Raw genomic sequence first — 22014 nt, forward strand, 5'->3', positions numbered from 1 at the left:
TCCATTTTACTAATTAGATGACACTGTTTTCATTATAAATACCCGTCTTTACCTCTAGTAACACTGCTTATAATAATGTTTACTTTGATCTTAGTACAGCCACACCAGCTCTCTTTTGATTATTATTTATGATATATGTTTCCCCATCCTTTTACCTTCAACTAATTTGTAGCTTTGAATCCAAAGTATGTCTACTGTAGACAGCATGTAGTTGAATATTCTATTTTTAATTAATTTTTATTGGAGTATAATTGTTTTACAATGTTGTGTTAGTTTCTGCTGTACAGCAAAGTGAATCAGTTATACATATACAGAGTTTTCTATTCCTCTTCCTTAGTTGCACAGCTCCTGGGGCTCAGCTTTGGTTTGGGCCACACCTCTGCGTGTGGGCCACCCTCAGGTGTCTGTTCTCTGCCCAGGCGAGAGGGGGCGAAAGCAGCTGTTGATTGGGGCACTTATTCACTCAGGCCAGGTAGGGATAATGTGGCCACAACTGGGACGTGCTTAAAGTTCCTGCGGCAGCAGAGACCAAGATGCAACAGACTGGGACGTGCTCGTTCTGCTGGTAGTCCCTCTCTGTGCCCACGGAGGCAGGGGCCGTCGGTGGGGAGGGAGGATGGAATTGTGGCCCTGCCCCATGCCTGCCACTTGACAGTGGCGCCCCGTTTCCAAGGCAGACCATGCTTCCTCTAGGAGCATTCCGGGCCACAGAGCCCTCACTCCTGTCCCCTCGGTTTGTCTCTGTGCAGCCGACTGTGTTCAGTGGCGCCCCGTTTCCAAGGCAGACCATGCTTCCTCTAGGAGCATTCCGGGCCACAGAGCCCTCACTCCTGTCCCCTCGGTTTGTCTCTGTGCAGCCGACTGTGTTCCTCTCCCTGGATCTGTTCTCCTAACCCCACGCTTTAGCACTCAGCCCCCGGTAGCATTGGCGGCTTCCTGTCTCAGGCTGGGGCACTAAGGGCTGATTCCAAAGGAGGCTTTGGAGGTGCCAGTGCTCAGGACCCCGGAACCTGTGTGGCTCAGGACTCTGGAGCCTGCGCAGGCAGAGGAGGCCTTGGCTTGAGGGGCAGGTGAGCCTGCTCAGTTAGGAGCCCCTCCCAGTGCCCGCGGAGGCAGGGGGCCAACGGGTGAGGAAGGGGATTGCAATGGCAGCCCCACCCCTTTCACACCACTCAACAATGGTGCCTAGCTTCTATAGTGCCCTGGGCTGCTTCTGAAAACTTTCCTTGTTGTAGAGCTCCTTCCTCCTGTCCCTTCAGGCTGTCTTTTCACAGCCAGCAGCTGGCCCGTACCTGAGTCTGCTTTCCAAACCCCACTTTCTATCACCCAGCCCCACTCCACACCAGGAGACACATGCCTCAGGCTGCGGTGTGCCGGGCAGTGGCACGGACCATCCACGCAGTTCCTACTTTTTCCTGCCTTCCACAGACAGGTTGCTGCATTTCCCTCCAATTCGCCAAAGGTCCCTTTCTGCTCCAGCTGATTTCCCCACAGTGAATGGGCTTTTCTGAGTGCAGGAACCTCTCCTCACCTTCAGTTCCCCACCAGCGGTGCTGGTCCCTTTTCTTTTCTTCATCCAACCCAGTTGCATGGGGAATTTTCTTGTCTTTTTAGATGTCCAAGGTCTTCTGCTAGTGTTCAGCAGGTGCTCTATGAGAATTGTTCCATTTGTAGATGTATTCTTGATGTACTTGTGAGGAGAGGTGAATTCTGCATCCTCCTATTCCGCCATCTTGATGACTCCTCCTCGAATATTCTTTCAATTTAATTCAACTTTCCAATTTTTTCCTTTTGATTCGATCATTTAATCTATTTAAATTTAATGGTATTGACATTTGGATATTCGTCTTTGTTTCTTTTGTTTTCTATATGTCTTCAATATTTTGCATTTCTTTTTCCCTCTTTGTACTATGGTCTTTTGTACCAAGTGGATATTTCCCAATATACCATTTTTATTCCTTTAAGGGTTTTTCACTATATTTTTAGTTGTTTTCTTAGTGGTAGTTCTTAGGCTTAATATATATATTTTAACTTAGAATGTGCTTCAGATTTACACCAATTTAATTACAGTAAGATAAAGGGAATTTATTCCTATATTGCTCTATTTTTGTGCTAGTCTACATAAGCACAAAATATATGGGAGAGTATATCTCCAAGCTTCTTTGGAAGAAATAAGACTATATATATATATATATATATATATATATATATATACCCACACACAAACATATAAACAAATCAACAATGCCCTGTTAAAATTATTACTTTATATTAGTGTATTTCTTCTAAAGAAGTTAGGAGAAGAAGGGAGAGCACAATATGTTTATAGAGTTTTTTTAAAAAAAATATATTCACTTTCTTTATTATCCCTGATTCTCTTTATCTCTTCCTGTGGATTCAAATAACAACCTAGTGTAATTTTCTTACTCTAATACTGTTATTACCAATATGTTAAATAAATACATATTATGATTCATATAATGCAATTGTATACATATTGTTTTATGCACTTGTTTTTTAACTTATTTTACAGAAGAAAGGGAAAGATACATGTAATTATGTTGTCTTTTATTCTTACTTGAATAATTATCTTCACTTTCTTTAGTTTATCATGTGATTTTGCATTACAATGTAGTATCACTTCCTTTCAGCCTGAAGAAACTTTATTCAGTATTTCTTCCAATGCATGTCTGCCAGCAAGAAAATCTCTGTTTTAGTTTCTATGAGAATGTCTTAATTTCTCCTTCATTTTTGAAGGATGTTTCTTTTGGATAGTAAAATCTTGACTGATTTTTCCTCCCTTTTCAAGAATTTGAATATACCATCTCACTGCTTTGTGGCTTCCATTATTCCTGATATAAAGTCAGTTGTCGATCTTATTGTGGTTCATGCTAAGTTCTTTTGTGATTTTCTCATTAAAAAAAAAAAGGATATAGTTGCTTTACAATGTTGTGTTAGTTTCTGTTGTAAAAAGAAGTGAATCAGTTATATGTATACATATATGCCTCTCTGGGACCCCTAACACACCCCCATCCCATCCATCTAGGTCACCACAGAGCACCAATGAGCTCCCTGCACTATACAGCAGGTTCCCACTATCCATCTGTTGTACACATGGAAGTGCACATATGTCAATCCCAATCTCCAAATTCATACCACCAACCGGTCCCCCCTGCAATGTATCCAAACATCCACTCTCTATGTCTGCGTCTCTATTCCTGCCCTGAAAATAAGTTCATCTGTAACATTTTTCTAGATTCCACATATATGTGTTAACATACAATATTTAATTTTCACTTTCTGACTTACTTCACTCTATATGACAGACTCTACATCCATCCACATCTCTACAAATGACCCAATTTTGTTCCTTTGTATGGCTGAGTAATATTCCATTGTATATATGTACCATATCTTCTTTATCCATTCATCTGTCTATGGACATTTAGGTTGCTTCCTTGTCCTGGCAATTGTCAATATTGTTGCAATGAACATTGGGGTGCGTCTGTCTTTTTGAATTATGGTTTCCTCAGGGTATATGTCCAGCAGTGGGATTGCTAGGTCATATGGTAGCTCTATTTTTAGCTTTTGAGGAACCTCCATACTGTTCTCCATAGTGGCTATATCAATTTCCATTCCCACCAACAGTGTACCAGCCTTTCCTTTTCTCCACACCCTCTCCAGCATTTATTGTTTGTAGATTTTTTGATGATGGCCATTCTGACTGCTGTGAGGTGAAACCTCATTGTAGTTTTGAACAGCATTTCTTTAATAAATAGTGATGTTGAGCATCTTTTCATGTGTTTGTTGGCAATCTGTATGTTCTCTTTGGAGAAATGTCTATTTAGGTCTTCTGCCCAGTTTTTGATTGGTTGATCGGGTTGTTTGTTTGCTTGGTATTGAGCTTCATGAGCTGTGTGTATATTGTGGAGATTAATCCCTTCTCAGTTGCTTCATTTGCAAATATATTCTCCCATTCTGAAGGTTGTCTTTTTGTCTCATTTATGGTTTTATTTGCAGTGCAAAAGCATTTAAGTTTAATTAGGAGCCATTTGTTTATTTTTGTTTTTATTTTCATTACTCTAGCAGATGGGTCAAAAAGATCTTCCTGTGATTTATGTCAACGAGTGTTCTTCATATGTTTTCCTCTAAGCGTTTTATAGTGTCTGGCCTTACATTTAGGTCTTTAATCCGTTTTGAGTTTATTTTTGTGTATGGTGTTAGGGAGTATTCTAATTTCATTCTTGCACATTTAACCATCCAATTTTCCCAGCACCACTTATGGAAGAGACAATCTTTTTTTCCATTGTATATTCTTGCCTCCTTTGTCATAGATTACATGACCATAGGTGTGTGGGTTTATTTCTGGGCTTTCTATCCTCTTCCATTGATCTATATTTCTGTTTTTGTGCCAGTACCACACTTTCTTGATTACTGCAGCTTTGTAGTATAGCCTGAAATCAGGGAGCCTGATTCCTCCAGCTCCATTTTTCTTTCTCAAGATTGCTTTTGCTCTTCAGGGTTTTTGTGTTTCCATATAAATTGTAAAACTTTTGCTTCTACTTCTGTGAAAAAATGCCATTGGTCATTTGATAGGGATTGCATTGAATCTGTAGATTGCTTTGGGTAGTATAGTCATTTCCACAAATTTGATTCTTCCAATCCAAGAGCATGGTATATCTCTCCATCTGTTTGTGTTGTCTTTGATTTCTTTCATCAGTGTCTTATAGTTTTCCATATATAGGTTTTTTTACCTCCTTAGGTAGGTTTATTCCTAGGTATTTTATTACTTTTGTTGTAATGGTAAATGGGAGTGTTTCTTTAATTTCTCTTTCTGATCATTTCTTGTTAGTGTATAGGAATGCAACAGATTTCTGTGCTTTAATTTTGTATCCTACAGCTTTACCAAATTCACTGATTAGTTCTAGTAGTTTTCTGATGGCATCTTTAGGATTTTCTATGTATAGATTAATGTCATCTGCAAACAGTGACATCTTAACTTCTTCTTTCCCAATTTGGATTCCTTTTATTTCTTTTTCTTCTCTGACTGCCATCGCTAGGACTTCCCAAACTATGTTGAATAATAGTGGTGAGAGTGAGCATCCTTGTATTTTTCCTGATCTTTGAGGAAATGCTTTTATTTTTTTCACCATTGAGAATGATATTTGCTCTGGGTTTGTTATGTATAGCCTTTGTTATGTTGAAGTAGGTCCACTCTATGACCAATTTCTGCAGATTTTTTATCATAAATCAGTGTTGATTTTTTTCCAAACTTTTTCTGCATCTATTGAGATGATCATATAGTTTTCTTTCCTCAATTAGTTAATATAGTGTATAACGTTGTTTGCTTTGTATGTATTGAAGAACCCTTGCCTCCCTGGGATAAATTCCAATTGATCATGGTGTATGATCCTTTAATGTTTTGTTCAATTCTGTTTGCTAGTATGTTGCTGAGGATTTTTGCATCTATGTTCATCAGAGATACTGGTCTGTAATTTTCTTTTTTGTGTGATATCTTTCTGGTTTTGGTATCAGGGTGATGGTGACCTTGTAGAAGGAGTTTGGGAGTGTTCTTTCCTCTGCAATTTTTTGGAAGAGTTTGAGAATGATGGATGTTAGCTCTTCTCTAAATGTTTGATCAAATTCTCCTGTGAAGCCATCTGGTCCTGGACTTTGGTTCATTGGAAGATTTTTGATTGCAATTTCATTGCTTGTGACTGGTCTATTTATAGTTTCTATTTCTTCCTTGTTCAGTATTAGAAAGTTGTACCATTCTAAGTATTTGCCCATTTTTTCCAGATTGTCCAGTTTATTGGCATATAGTTGCTAGTAGTAGTCTCTTATGATCTTTTGTATTTCTGTGGTGTCAGTTGTAATTTCTCATTTGTAATTTTGTCAACTTGAATCCCACCCCTCTTTTTTTGATGAGTCTGGCAAAAGTTTTATCAATTTTGCTTATCTTCTTAAAGAACCAGCTTTCAGTTTCATCAATTTTTGCTATTGTTTCCTTCGTTTCTATTTCATTTATTTCTGCTCTGATTTTTATGATGTCTTTCCTTCTATTAACTTCGGGTTTTGTTTGTTCTTCTTTCTCTAGTTGCTTTAGTGTGATATTTGGTTGTTTATTTGAGATATTTCTTGTTTCTTGAGGTAGGATTGAGTTGCTATAAACTTCCCTCTTAGGACTTTTTTTACTGCATCCCATAGGTTTTGGGTTGTCATGTTTTCGTTGTCATTTTTTTCTATATATTGTTTGATTTCCTAGTTCATTTTTCTAGTGATCTCTTGGTTATTTAATAGCATATTGTTTAGCCTCCATGTGTTTGTGTTTTTTAATTTGTTTTTTCCTGTAATTTATTTCTAATCTCATAGCATTGTGGTCAGAAAAGACATTTGATACAATTTCAATTTTCTTATCTTTACTGAGGCTTGATTTGTGAGCCAAGATGTGATCTATCTTGGAGACTCTTCCATGTGCACTTGAGAAGAAAGTGTATTCTGAAGCTTTCGGATGGACTGTCTTATAAATATCAATTAAGTCTATTTGGTCTATTATGTCATTTAAAGCTTGTGTTTTTTTATTTATTTTCTGTCTGGATGATCTCTTCTTTGGTGTAAAGTGAGGTGTTAAAGTCCCCACTATTATTGTGTTACTGTCAGTTTCCCCTTTTATGGCTTTTGGCTTTTGTCCTGTATATTGATGTGCTCCTATGTTGGGTGCATATATTTTTATAACTGTTATATATTTTTCTTGGATAGATCCCTTGATCTTTATGTAGTGTCCTTCTTTGTCTCTTGTAATAATCTTTATTTTATAATCTAGTTTATCTGGTATGAATATTGGTACTCCAACTTTCTTTTGATTTCCATTTGCATGGAATATCTTTTTCCATCCTCTCACTGTCAGTCTGTATGTGTCTTTCTTTAGCATTTGTTCTAAAGTTGGTTTAGTGGTCCTTAATTCTCTTAACTTTTGCTTGTCTGTAAAGCTTTTGATTTATCCATTGAATCTGAATGAGATCCTTGTTGGGTAGAGTATTCTTGCTTTTAGGATTTTCTCTTTCATTTTTTTAAGTATATACTGCCACTCACTTGTGGCCTGCAGAGTTTCTGCTGAAAGATCAGCTGATAACCTTATGGGGGTTCCCTTGTATGTTATTTTTTGCTTTTCCCTTTTTGCTTTTAATATTTTTTCTTTGAATTTAATTTTTGTTAGTTTGGTTAATATGTATCTCAGTGTGTTTTCTTGGGTTTATCCTGTATGCAACTCTCTGCTTTCTGGAATTTGTTGGCTATTTCCTTTCCCATGTTAGGGAATTTTTCGACTATAATCTCTTCAAATATTTTCTCAGATGCTTTCTCTTTCTCTTCTTCTGGGTTCCCTATAATTTGAATATTGGTGTATTTAATGTTGTCACAGAGGTCTCTGAGACTGTCCTCATTTCTTTACATTATTTTATTTTATTCTACTCCTTGACACTTATTTCCACTATTCTATCTTCCAGATCACTTATTCTTTCTTCTGGCTCAGTTATTCTGTTATTGATTCCTTTTAGTGTATTTTTCATTTAAGTTATTGTGCTGTTCATCACTTTTTGTTTGTTCTTTATTTCTTCTCGGTCCTTGTTAAACATTTCTTTTATTTTCTTGATCCATGCCTCCATTCTATTTCCCATATTCTGGATCATTTTTACTATCATTACTCTGAATTCTTTTTCACATACATTGCCTATTTCCTCTTCGTTTATTTGGCCTTGGAGGATTTTACCTTGCTCCTTCATCTGTAACATATTTTTTTGTCATCTCTATTTTTTTTTTTGATGGGTGGCACTGTGTTTTTGTCTTGCTGGTTGTTTGGCCTGAGGCATCCAGCATTGGAGTTTGCAGGCAGTTGCGTGGAGCTGGGTCTTGGTGGCAAGATGAGGACCTCTGGGAGACCATACACTGATTAAAATTCCCTGGGACCTGAAGTTCTCTGTTAGTCCAGAAGCTTGGACTCAGAGCTCCCACCACAGGAGCTCAGGCCCGACCTTTGACCTAGGAACTAAGATCCCACAAGCCATGTGGTGTGGCAAAAAAGAAAAAGAAAAAACAAACAAACAGAAAGAGCAGAACTATAGCAAAGAATAAAAAAATAAAAAAATATATTAGAGAAAATAACAATAAAAATGAATCAACAACAACAACAGAAAAACAGAACCACAACAGGAAAAAAAATAAGAAATAACATTAAAAAGCAATAATATATAGAAAAAATTAAAAGTAAAATAAAATATAAAAATAAATGAAAAAATAAAAAAAATTCCCCTGTACCTCCTGTATCTGTGTTGTTGCCCACAGAGTGAGCTATGACTTACTCTTGCCTCCACAATAGGCCTCCAAGACCTCTAGGTAGGTCTCTGGACATGCTGCGTGAGCCTCACTGCTGCATGTGTTCCTCTCACCAGTGTCTGTTCCTGGAGCCATCTGGAGCACACAGGGGATGGCCCAGGCCTGGGGACCCCTGAAGCTGGAAGAGACCCTGTGGGGATCCTCACCATCCCCGCTTATCATCTCTATGTTGGGGGCCCTGGGGAGTGGGGTCCCTGGCCCAGGACCCCAGCTGGCTCACCAGAGTCCTAGTTGGTGGGGAAGATGCTGACCACATTCCCCTCTGATCCCCTGAAGGTCCCCCTCCATCCCCACCTATCCCCCTGCCACAAGTGGACTCCTCTGAGCATGGGATCCTCTCCTCTCCCCTAACTCCCCCTCAGGGGCGCTGGTCCTGTCCCATCTCCACTCTTCTTCCCTCCCTTCCTCACTCCCACTTCCTACCTGGTTGCCTGGGAATCGGTCCCTTTAGGTGTTGAAGGACCTGCTCCAGCAACCAGCAGTTGCCTCAGCTATGAGGAGATGTGAACTCCACATACTCCTACTCCACCATCTTGAATTTGCCTGGTAGTGATTTTCTCTTTATCTTTGTCTTTCAATGTTTTGATTATATGTCTGGTTGTGGACTTACTTGTGTTAATCTGATTTTAAGGTTTTTTTGGGTTTTTTGAATTTCTTGGATGTGAGGGTTAGTGTTTTTCACCAAATTGGTGACGTTTTCAGCAATGTCTTTTGCAAATTCTTTTATGTCCCTTTTTTCCTTTCCTCTCCTTCTGGTATTTCCATTATGTACATGTGAGTCTGCTTCATCATGTACCATTTTCTCTGAGACTATGTTCATTTTTCTTTCTGTTGTTCAGATTGCATAACCTTTATTAATCTATTTTCAATTTTGCTGATTCTTTTTTTTAATTGAAGTATAGTTGATTTACAACATTGTATTAGTTTTAAATGTACAGCAAAATGATTCAGTTCTGTTTTTTTCAGATTATTTTCCATTATAGCTTATCACAAAATTTGCTGATTCTTTAATCTGAAAACTAAATGTACTCTTGAGCCCCTCCATTGGATTTTTCACTTTGCTTATTATATTTTTTATCTCCAGAATTTTCATTTTAATCATCTCTATCTCTTTTTGATATTGTTTGATGACATATCATTTTCATACCTTTCTTTAATTCATTAAATATGGTTTCCTTTAATTCTTTGTGTATATTTCTAATACCTGTTTTGATATGTTGGTCTGTTAAGTCCAACTTCTGGGCTTTCTTAAGCAACCTTTCTATCAGCTTGTTGGTTTCTTTTTCCCTGTGAGTATGTCACATTTTCCTGTTTCTCTACATATTTTGAACTTTTGTTGAAAACTGGACAAATAATATATTGTAGCAACTCTGGATATTGAGCGCCATTGCTGGGGCTTGTTGTTTTTGCTCTTTACTTGTACATTTGTTTATTTGTTTAGTTACTTGGCTGTGTTGCTGTTTTTGAAGTCTATTTCTTCTGCATAGTGCAGTCTCTGATGGTCCTTTTCAGATTATTTTTACTTTGGTTATATGTTTGTTTTGTTTTGTTTTGTTTTTTTAATCTTCTAGGCTGGCTTCTCTGTTTCACCCCTAGTTCATCATAAGTCACTTATTGGTCAAAGGTTGTGCTTAATTCACTAAGCCAGTTACATTTTCCTCCTTTACCATTGATTGTGTATGTAGCTTGGAGACTGTTGCTATAGTTCAGGGAACTTGGATTTTGTTTCATTTTCAGACTGGGATGAGTTGCTCAGAAGTTTCCTCTGTGGCTGCCTGTGAGAGAAATCCCCTCTTTGGTAACACAACCTTGGGTATGTGCAGTCTTCCAGACCAGTAGAATTGAATGTGATCTTATTTTTTTTTTGCCTAGATTCTTAGGAGCTACCTGGGGTCAGGATAGTTTATTATTTTGCCAGTGTTTGGTCAGAGGCTGGGCTTAAACCTCTTGAGCCAAGAAGACTTCCACTTTTTGCTGATTGATCTGTATGTAGTTTGGGGAATGTTTTCAAGTCTGCCCCACGTCCTACTCTGACTGGTCATGAGAGTACATGCACATAACCTTACCAACCCTCAGAGTCGACTGTGATCCCAAGAGGGTTCTTTGTGGCTTTCTCTTTCTCTAGGAATCTCTACTACACTTCTGGCTGTTCTGCTGTTTTTCTTATATCAGAGCTATCAGCTACCTCTTAATTGCTCTCCACCAAAATCTCCATTGTTTTGATAATGACCTTAGATATGGAGTTTTCCATTCTCTGTTCCAAAAAGTCCCTTCACGTAGAGCTATCCTTGTGGCTTGCCTCTTCCCTTGTTCACATCTTTTATGCCATTGCACAGGAGTTATGAGTGGAAACAACATATTGTTTCCCTCAGAGCAACATCTCTGCTTTACCAGTGGGTTTTGGAGAGGGGGGAGAAGTGTGGTAGCTCTTGATTTTTCTCAGTTTGTCTTTCCCAGAGTGGAATCTCTGCAAACTAGGATGGGGTCAATCAGGCTCCTGTATTTGCTGTCATTGCTTGGGAAAATTTTTAACCCTATGAGTAGAAGTTGGGTGGACAGAAGAACCTCCACTCCTCTCAGCCAGGTCTGCTGGGAATAGTGCTTGAGCAACATAGACCTAGGGGAGAGCATGAGATAAGCATATATCCTGCCCCTGTCAGGTGAAACTGTAGAATGCTTAGAGTAAAGCTTCTATAACACAGAGCTGGGGAGGGCAGAGAATGGAAACTCATAGCTCAAATGCCACAGACTTTGACTCATTGCTGAGATTTACTAGATTTAGTAGATTTTCTTGGATAAATGTTTCATCATTTCTTGTGTGCTGCTTAGATCAATTTTCATATAGTTTAAATGGTTGTTTTCTATCATTTTCACCAGTTAACTGCTTGTTGCTCTGGGGAGAAAGTCTGCTGAGCTCCACACACTACCAGCCTGTTTTTATAAATAAAGTATTATTGTAATACAGCTATGCTTATTCATATATGGGCTCATTCATGAATATATTTATGTCTATGCCTACTTTTGAACTCAAAGTCATAATTGAGTAATTGCAACAGAGGTTATATGGCCTACGAAGCCTAAATTATTTACTATCTGACCCACTACAGAAAACATTTTCCAACCCCTTACCTAAATAAACATTCTTTTCAGTCAATCAGCTTTTTCTTTTAAGATGAAAACCATCTCAGAGGGCTCTAGGTATAGTTGGGTTGACCAGTGATCCAAATTATGTTATAAATTATTTTGATCAGATGTTCCAAGGGAATGGAAATTCTAATTTGGGAACTGGTGGCTATGACCTGAGAACTACCTAGGGATTCTGAAGATTTTAGGGAAGGGCAGATGTGAATGGAGGGTTGAAGAAACAAATTTTGACGAGTGAAAGGGCAAAATGAGGATACAGAGTGTGAGTGGAGTGTTGGAAGAGAAGATTCACTGAAGTACTACAAGGATGTTGAGAGATATGTGTATCCAGGTTCTCCTGATGCAGTTTGAAACATTTTTGTTTGCTGACTTTAATATTTTCAACATTATGCTTCCTACCTTCAGGCAGTTTTAGAAAAAATGCACATTTTTAGTTATTGGACTGGTAAAATATCAAACACAGCAAAAGCAGATATGTATTAGCTTTTTGGAAGGCTTCCTTCTCCCAAGCCTCTAGCTCTCTCCTACTTGGAGCTCAAGGCACACCAGGGTATGTTTCTCATGTTCTGCTCACTGTTCCCAGGATGGGATACAGCTTTTGTGAATTTGGCCCCAAAGCTGTGAAATTCCACACATAATTTGTAACTCTTTTGTTATCCCACAGCTGTGCACTGTTGTTTCCCTTGCTATGGAAGTTCTCTTATCTTCCTCCCAGGTATCTGTACTCTGTCCTTGACAAAATTCCCTCCACACACAGGCACACCTATGTCATTCACTTTTCAGGCTCTCCAGGCAACTGGTGAGTAGAAAGTGTATTTTTTAAATAATCTATAAAGCTGAAATCAGACAGAAGTTTTTTTTCTAATGGTGTCTTCCTTTAACTGCAAATTGTCTCTGCTCAGAATGCTGTTTACTTGCTACAAGGTAAGAGCTGTTGTTGAAATAGGGTGAAATGGAAAGAAATACAGACAAAACATGCTGAGCTGGGCTCTTGCCCCAGCTCTCGCATTAAATCTGTGTGTAACCTACTTACCCCTATCTCCATCCACCCAGGCCTGTTTCTTCCTCTATAAAAAATAAGTGTTAGAATAGATGATTTTTGAGGCCACTTCCAATTCTAAAAATTTCTGATATCTACTCTACTAAATATTTGAGTTTTTATTTTCCAGCTGCGTCCTCTGGGTTGGTTTGGTCTGGAAGGGATTTCCACCTGGTGGGTGGGGGTAGATTTCTCTAGCAGCACATAAAGCCCAAGGCACATTCCCCATGCTCCACTACAATCATCAAGTTTGGGCCACAGCCTCTGCAAATCTGGCCCCAGAGCTGTGAAATTCCAATTTTGATGCATAACTCTGCAGTTCTCCCCCAGCTGTGAGCTGCCCTTTATTTTCACTCTTGCAAGTTCTCATAGACCCTTCCTTTCAACTTCAGGATTTATACTCTTTGGGGGATGAAAACCTCACATATACCTCTGCATCAGCACCTTCTTCTTTCTGCTGCACAACAAGCATTCCTTTAAACAAAAGTATGTGGTTTTGAGGTCTTGCCTATTGAGCAACTGCAGAAACAATAGAAGAGACATACAATTAATTCTGATTACAAGTTTTTTAAAGATAGATAGTATATAAAGATCTAAGCCATTGAGCTATGTAATAATTTCAGATGTGCTGCTTACTTAACTACTGGAATTGAAAAAAAAAGGTATATGATTCTTTTGCCATTTTTTTCTCATCTGTCAAATGTAAATAATACCTGTTCTACTCACTTTATAGTTATGGATGCTCACCTTAGTTAATAATGTGAATGCAATTCAAAAAGAATTCAGTACTGTATCCTGCATATAGTAAATGCTTTCAACATGTTTGTCAATGGTAATAAAATGAATTATTGCTATTGTTGTTAAAAATATTTTAAAGGGATTGTCTTGATCCCTATTGTGTATGTAAGATAGTACAGATAATTCTGGCCCCCTCAAATCATTACTAATTGGGATGATGGAGAGAGCAGTCCTTTCACTGGAGAATCCAGCCAATTTATCAGTACAGACTAAGGGCTTATTTTGGGATCTCAGCACATCTTCACTATGAAAGATGAGGAAAACCTTGTTTCTGAGAAAGACAAATATTGGATTTTCAGTCTTCTCAATATAGATATCTTTTATAACTACTAAGGTGTATGGTCAGATTCACCCAAAAGGCCTTACAACAAATATCTCTTCAACCTGACTTAAGATCTTGAATATTTCCAAGAAAGACTTTGTGTGTATGTGTGTGTGCCTGCATGCATAAGCACACACATGCACACGTCTGTGTCTTTGTTTAAAACCTTCATCCCCGTTCAAATGACTCAAGAGACCTTACACATAATAGATGTTAAGTAGAGATTTGAGTGTGTTGAAATATCAGTCTTTTTTGATGGGCAAGCTGTTCTTAGCCATTAACATCTTAGGGAATAGTTTGGAACTGAAATCAGAATAGGAGGGCAAGAGTAGCTTAATGGGAAGAAGGAAGAAGCGATAAAAAGCTAAAAATTGGGGGAGGGGGAAGAAACAGTATTTTTGAATGGTTTTCTGTAGCACTGGCCAGAGCAAAGATATAGGTGTCAGCTTCTGAAATCAGGTTTGTTGTGACTGAGAAGGTAATGTGCCTCAAATGTCAGGCGTTGTACACTGAGGCAAAACTAAAATTAATATAAATGCTTATTTTTGTGTTGTTTGCTTTTTATTTTAAATTTTTTTTAGAAGGGAGATGGAGCTCAGAGAAAAGGCCCTGACTTTATTTTCTTAAAATTTTCTTCCAGTCTCATAATGGCACATTGAGTAACTGTAACTATTAGAATAATTTTTCTAGGATTTATTAAACTTAATTTTCAGAAATTTACAAAAAGTCCATTACCATGGAATTTACTTGGTTTCTCTTTATTACACATATATAAAATTTTCTTTTGAGATACTACACTTGAAACCTTGAGATTTCAAGGTTTTGAAATTGATATTTAAAGCACTTACTAGGTTTCATATTCTGGTCTGAACTCTCATGTCCTCTCTTAGAGAGCTCAGTTGGTTGATTGCTCAGAGTTCTCTAATTGCAGGCTTTAACCTCTGGGAAACAAGAGTTTGAAGTGTTGCAGCTTCTCAAATTGCAATCAGGTCTCTCTGAGTGCTCAATCTATTCTTAATTTTAAAATCAAAGAAGAAGAGATTTTTTCTGAATTTAAGCTGTCTGCCAAAGTTAAAGAATGTTTAGTGGAGTGTCAGGCTGTGCTTGAGAAAAAGGCTGATATAAATGCAGGTGGTGATTAGTGCTATAGAGAATGTTTTCAAGGGGTTCTATATCAACGATTGAACCATAATTAAGTTAAACTCATTGCTTTGGAGAATGTGGTCAAGGTTTCCTTTTTCAGTTTTGTGTATTTGGAGTTATATTTCAACATAAGTTGAATTCAGTTCACAAACTTTTGTGGCCTAGAAGATAACATTTTTTTCATTTGTCGATTAAGCTTATTTCTTTAGATTCATGGAGTAAGTACAAGGTAAATGAAGAGACATGGGTAGAAAAAACAGCTGGTGTATGTCCAGTGCATTGATCAACTAATCTGAATAGAAACACCAAAGTTGTCTGAAATGGGAAAAATATGCCTTTCTGCCCATTCAAATCATAACTGTCCTTTATCCTTCAAAGGTCCTTTCAAATTTTCACTGGGTCCAAAAATTATCAACCTCTGAGGCCTCAGAATTATCTAATTCTCATTTGTAATGTTTGTAGTGTTCACTATTTTTTTCTGGGTATACTGCCCTTCCTAATTAAATGGTAAGTAAGCTTCTAGAGAACAAAACAGTCCACAAGAAAATCATTTAGAGCTAGTTGATAAACCAAATGCCTGAACAAAGCAATTTGGTTTTTGTAATAGGTAAAAAGCAAGGAGGAGACTCATTTTGGGAGGTTACAGGTGCCAGATACATGGCATGTGTTTATACCAGTGGTCTGCATACTAACCTGCACATTTTAAGCTTTGGTGTGTATGGCAGGGATTTTCTTTGCTCTCCTGTTCACTTTACCCACTCTAGCAAAAGTAGGGTCAAATTCTCACTTTGAATAGGGCAGGTTGGCCCAGTAGAATAAGTTTGAGCAATCTGCATTATCACTTTATGATGTCATGCCTCTGGTAAATTTTTATCTGGTAAATTCCCAAGCCTATACTTTTCTTCATTAGCAGCTGAATACTAATGAGTTTTACATGGCTGGTCTACATATTCACTTTGATTGTACTCTTGAAGGGGATTTTTATCTTAAACCCAAGGAAGTGATGTTATATCCTGTTTTTGCTAGTGGTTTATGAATAGCAACAAAAGTTCATTGCTCAGCCACATAATGAGTCTGTACCCTAAAACAAGTAAGATACTTGATTCAGAATTTCTTCCATATGGTATCACTTAATTAATTATAAGAAATGGAGAATGCAAATCATCTTGAAGCTAACAGGTTTAAAACAATGCAAAATAAAATATTTCTCTGCTTGTTATTGTTCAGGGTTAATCTATCAATCATCTTAACAATGCTGTAATGATCTCACTGATAATAATTCCAGAATACAGAGAAATAAGAAATCTGCACCAAAACCTTCATAGGACTATGACTGATATAGTATATTGTTTGGATTAGATTAATCAATCATATCTTTATTGATAACTGAACTTTATACAATACTAATAATAGCTCCATTTTTATTTTTATTTATTTATTTATTTATTTTAACATCTTTATTGGGGTATAATTGCTTTACAATGGTGTGTTAGCTTCTGCTTTATAACAAAGCGAATCAGTCATACATAAACATATGTTCCCATATGTCTTCCCTGTTGCGTCTCCCTCCCTCCCACCCTCCCTATCCCACCCCTCCAGGCTGTCACAAAGCACCGAGCCAATATCCCTGTGCCATGCGGCTGCTTCCCACTAGCTATCTACCTTACTACGTTTGTTAGTGTGTATATGCCCATGACTCTCTCTCGCCCTGTCACAGCTCACCCTTCCCCCTCCCCATAACCTCAAGTCCGTTCTCTAGGAGGTCTGCGTCTTTATTCCTGCTTTACCCCTAGGTTCTTCATGACATTTTTTTTCTTAAATTCCATATATATGTGTTAGCATACGGTATTTGTCTTTTTCTTTCTGACTTACTTCACTCTGTATGACAGACTCTAGGTCTATCCACCTCATTACAAATAGCTCAATTTCGTTTCTTTTTATGGCTGAGTAATATTCCATTGTATATATGTGCCACATCTTCTTTATCCATTCATCCGATGACGGACACTTAGGTTGTTTCCATCTCCGGGCTATTGTAAATAGAGCTGCAATGAACATTTTGGTACATGACTCTTTCTGAATTTTGGTTTTCTCAGGGTATATGCCCAGTAGTGGGATTGCTGGGTCATATGGTAGTTCTATTTGTAGTTTTATAAGGAACCTCCATACTGTTCTCCATAGTGGCTGAACCAATTCACATTCCCACCAGCAGTGCAAGAGTGTTCCCTTTTCTCCACACCCTCTCCAGCATTTATTGTTTCTAGATTTTTTGATGATGGCCATTCTGACTGGTGTGAGATGATATCTCATTGTAGTTTTGATTTGCATTTCTCTAATGATTAATGATGTTGAGCATTCTTTCATGTGTTTGTTGGCAGTCTGTATATCTTCTTTGGAGAAATGTCTATTTAGGTCTTCTGCCCATTTTTGGATTGGGTTGTTTCTTTTTTTGATATTGAGCTGCATGAGCTGCTTGTAAATTTTGGAGATTAATCCTTTGTCGGTTGCTTCATTTGCAAATATTTTCTCGCATTCTGAGGGTTGTCTTTTGGTCTTGTTTATGGTTTCCTTTGCTGTGCAAAAGCTTTGAAGTTTCATTAGGTCCCATTTGTTTATTTTTGTTTTTATTTCCATTACTCTAGGAGGTGGGTCAGAAAGGATCTTGCTGTGATTTATGTCATAGAGTGTTCTGCCTATGTTTTCCTCTAAGAGTTTGATAGTTTCTGGCCTTACATTTAGGTCTATAATCCATTTTGAGCTTATTTTTGTGTATGGTGTTAGGGAGTGATCTAATCTCATACTTTTACATGTAGCTGTCCAGTTTTCCCAGCACCACTTATTGAAGAGGCTGTCCTTTCTCCATTGTACATTACTGCCACCTTTATCAAAGATAAGGTGTCCATATGTGCATGGGTTTATCTCTGGGCTTTCTATCCTGTTCCATTGATCTATCTTTCTGTTTTTGTGCCAGTACCATACCGTCTTGATAACTGTAGCTTTGTAGTATAGTCTGAAGTCAGGGAGCCTGATTCCTCCAGTTCCTTCTTTCGTTCTCAAGATTGCTTTGGCTATTCGGGGTCTTTTGTGTTTCCATACAAATTGTGAAATTTTTTGTTCTAGTTCTGTGAAAAATGCCAGTGGTAGTTTGATAGGGATTGCATTGAATCTATAGATTGCTTTGGGTAGTAGAGTCATTTTCACAATGTTGATTCTTCCAATCCAAGAACATGGTATATCTCTCCATCTATTTGTATCATCTTTAATTTCTTTCATCAGTGTCTTATAATTTTCTGCATACAGGTCTTTTGTCTCCTTAGGTAGGTTTATTCCTAGATATTTTATTCTTTTTGTTGCAATGGTAAATGGGAGTGTTTTCTTGATTTCACTTTCAGATTTTTCATCATTAGTATATAGGAATGCCAGAGATTTCTGTGCATTAATTTTGTATCCTGCCACTTTACCAAATTCATTTATTAGCTCTAGTAGTTTTCTGGTAGCATCTTTAGGATTCTCTATGTATAGTATCATGTCATCTGCAAACAGTGACAGCTTTACTTCTTCTTTTCCGATTTGGATTCCTTTTATTTCCTTTTCTTCTCTGATTGCTGTGGCTAAAACTCCCAAAACAATGTTGAATAATAGTGGTGAGAGTGGGCAACCTTGTCTTGTTCCTGATCTTAGTGGAAATGCTTTCAGTTTTTCACCATTGAGGATGATGTTTGCTGTGGGCTTGTCACATATGGCCTTTATTATGTTGAGGAAATTTCCCTCTTTGCCTACTTTCTGCAGGGTTTTTATCATAAATGGGTGTTGAATTTTGTCAAAAGCTTTCTCTGCATCTATTGAGATGATCATATGGTTTTTCTCCTTCAATTTGTTAATATGGTTTATCACATTGATAGATTTGCGTATATTGAAGAATCCTTGCATTCCTGGAATAAACCCCACTTGGTCATGGTGTATGATCCTTTTAATGTGCTGTTGGATTCTGTTTGCTAGTATTTTGTTGAGGATTTTTGCATCTATGTTCATCAGTGATATTGGCCTGTAGTTTTCTTTCTTTGTGACATCCTTGTCTGGTTTTGGTATCAAGGTGATGGTGGCCTCGTAGAAGGAGTTTGGGAGTGGTCCTCCCTCTGCTATATTTTGGAAGAGTTTCAGAAGGATAGGTGTTAGCTCTTCTCTAAATGTTTGATAGAATTCGCCTGTGAAGCCATCTGGTCCTGGGCTTTTCTTTGTTGGAAGATTTTTAATCACAGTTTCAATTTCAGTGCTTGTGATTGGTCTGTTCATATTTTCTATTTCTTCCTGATTCAGTCTTGGCAGGTTGTGCATTTCTAAGAATTTGTCCATTTCTTCCAGATTGTCCATTTTATTGGCATAGAGTTGCTTGTAGTAATCTCTCATGATCTCTTTTATCTCTGCAGTGTCAGTTGTTACCTCTCCTTTTTCATTTCTAATTCTATTGATTTGAGTCTTCTCCCTTTTTTTCTTGATGAGTCTGGCTAGTGGTTTATCTATTTTGTTTATCTTCTCAAAGAACCAGCTTTTAGTTTTATTGATCTTTGCTATTGTTTCCTTCATTTCTTTTTCATTTATTTCTGATCTGATTTTTATGATTTCTTTCCTTCTGCTAGCTTTGGGGTTTTTTTGTTCTTCTTTCTCTAATTGCTTGAGGTGCAAGGTTAGGTTGTTTATTCGAGATGTTTCCTGCTTCTTAAGGTGGGCTTGTATTGCTATAAACTTCCCCCTTAGAACTGCTTTTGCTGCATCCCACAGGTTTTGAATCGTTGTGTCTCCATTGTCATTTGTTTCTAGGTATTTTTTGATTTCCTCTTTGATTTCTTCAGTGATCTCTTCATTATTAAGTAGTGTATTGTTTAGCCTCCATGTGTTTGTATTTTTTACAGATCTTTTCCTGTAATTGATATCTAGTCTCATGGCGTTGTGGTCAGAAAAGATACTTGATACAATTTCAATTTTCTTAAATTTATCAAGGCTTGATTTGTGACCTAAGATATAATCTATCCTGGAGAATGTTCCATGAGCACTTGAGAAAAATGTGTATTCTGTTGTTTTTGGATGGAGAGTCCTATAAATATCAATTAAGTCCATCTTGTTTAATGTATCATTTAAAGCTTGTGTTTCCTTATTTATTTTCATTTTGGATGATCTGTCCATGGGTGAAAGTGGGGTGTTTAAGTCCCCTACTATGAATGTGTTACTGTCGATTTCCCCTTTTATGGCTGTTAGTATTTGCCTTATGTATTGAGGTGCTCCTATGTTGGGTGCATAAATATTTATAATTGTTATATCTTCTTCTTGGACTGATCCCTTGATCATTATGTAGTGTCCTTCTTTGTCTCTTTTAATAGTCCTTATTTTAAAGTCTATTTTGTCTGATATGAGAATTGCTACTCCAGCTTTCTTTTGGCTTCCATTTGCATGGAATATCTTTTTCCATCCCCTTACTTTCAGTCTGTATGTGTCTCTAGGTCTGAAGTGGGTCTCTTGTAGACAGCATATATAAGGGTCTTGTTTTTGTATCCATTCAGCTAATCTGTGTCTTTTGGTGGGAGCATTTAGTCCATTTACATTTAAGGTAATTATCGATATGTATGTTCCTATTCCCATTTTCTAAATTGTTTTGGGTTCGTTATTATAGGTCTTTTCCTTCTCTTGTGTTTCTTGCCTAGAGAAGATCCTTTAGCATTTGTTGTAAAGCTGTTTTGGTGGTGCTGAACTCTCTCAGCTTTTGCTTGTCTGTAAAGGTTTTAATTTCTCCATCAAATCTGAATGAGATCCTTGCTGGGTAGAGTAGTCTTGGCTGCATGTTTTTCTCCTTCATCACTTTCAGTATGTCCTGCCACTCCCTTCTGGCTTGTAGGGTTTCTGCTGAGAGATCAGCTGTTAACCTTATGGGGATTCCCTTGTGTGTTATTTGTTGTTTTTCCCTTGCTGCTTTTAATATGCTTTCTTTGTATTTAATTTTTGACAGTTTGATTAATATGTGTCTTGGCATATTTCTCCTTGTATTTATCTTGTATGGGACTCTCTGTGCTTCCTGGACTTGATTAACTATTTCCTTTCCCATATTAGGGAAGTTTTCAACTATAATCTCTTCAAATATTTTCTCAGTCCCTTTCTTTTTCTCTTCTTCTTCTGGAACCCCTATAATTCGAATGTTGGTGCGTTTAATGTTGTCCCAGAGGTCTCTGAGACTGTCCTCAGTTCTTTTCATTCTTTTTTCTTTATTCTGCTCTGCAGTAGTTATTTCCACTATTTTATCTTCCAGGTCACTTATCCGTTCTTCTGCCTCAGTTATTCTGCTATTGATCCCATCTAGAGTACTTTTAATTTCATTTATTGTGTTGTTCATCGTTGCTTGTTTCATCTTTAGTTCTTCTAGGTCCTTGTTAACTGATTCTTGCATTTTGTCCAATCTATTGTCCATTCTATCTCCAAGATTTCGGATCAACCTTACTATCATTATTCTGAATTCTCTTTCAGGTAGACTGCCTATTTCCTCTTCATTTGTTAGGTCTGGTGCATTTTTATCTTGCTCCTTTATCTGCTGTGTGTTTTTCTGTCTTCTCATTTTGCTTATCTTACTGTGTTTGGGGTCTCCTTTTTGCAGGCTGCAGGTTTGTAGTTCCTCCTGTTTTTGATGTCTGTCTCCAGTGGCTAAGGTTGGTTCAGTGGGTTGTGTGGGCTTCCTGGTGGAGGGGACTAGTGCCTGTGTTGTGGTGGATGAGGCTGGATCTTGTCTCTCTAGTGGGCAGGTTCACGTCTGGTGGTGTGTTTGGGGGTGTCTGTGGCCTTATTATGATTTTAGGCAGCCTCTCTGCTAATGGGTGGGGTTGTGTTCCTGTTTTGCTAGTTGTTTGGCATAGGTTTTCCAGCACTGTGGCTTGCTGGTCGTTGAGTGAAGCTGGGTGCTGGTGTTAAGATGGAGGTCTCTGGGAGATTTTCGCCATTTGATATTATGTGGAGCTGGGGGGTCTCTTGTTGATCAGTGTCCTGAAGTTGGCTCTCCTACCTCAGAGGCAGAGCCCTGCCTCCTGGCTGGAGCACCAAAAGCTTTTCATCCACACGGCTCAGGATAAAAGGGAGAAAAAGTAGAGGGAATTAGTAGAAGTATGAGGAAAGAAAGAAGGAAAGGAGGGTAGGAAGGAAG

This window comes from Lagenorhynchus albirostris, chromosome X (assembly GCF_949774975.1).
Source record: "Lagenorhynchus albirostris chromosome X, mLagAlb1.1, whole genome shotgun sequence".
Classification (NCBI taxonomy): Eukaryota; Metazoa; Chordata; class Mammalia; order Artiodactyla; family Delphinidae; genus Lagenorhynchus; species Lagenorhynchus albirostris.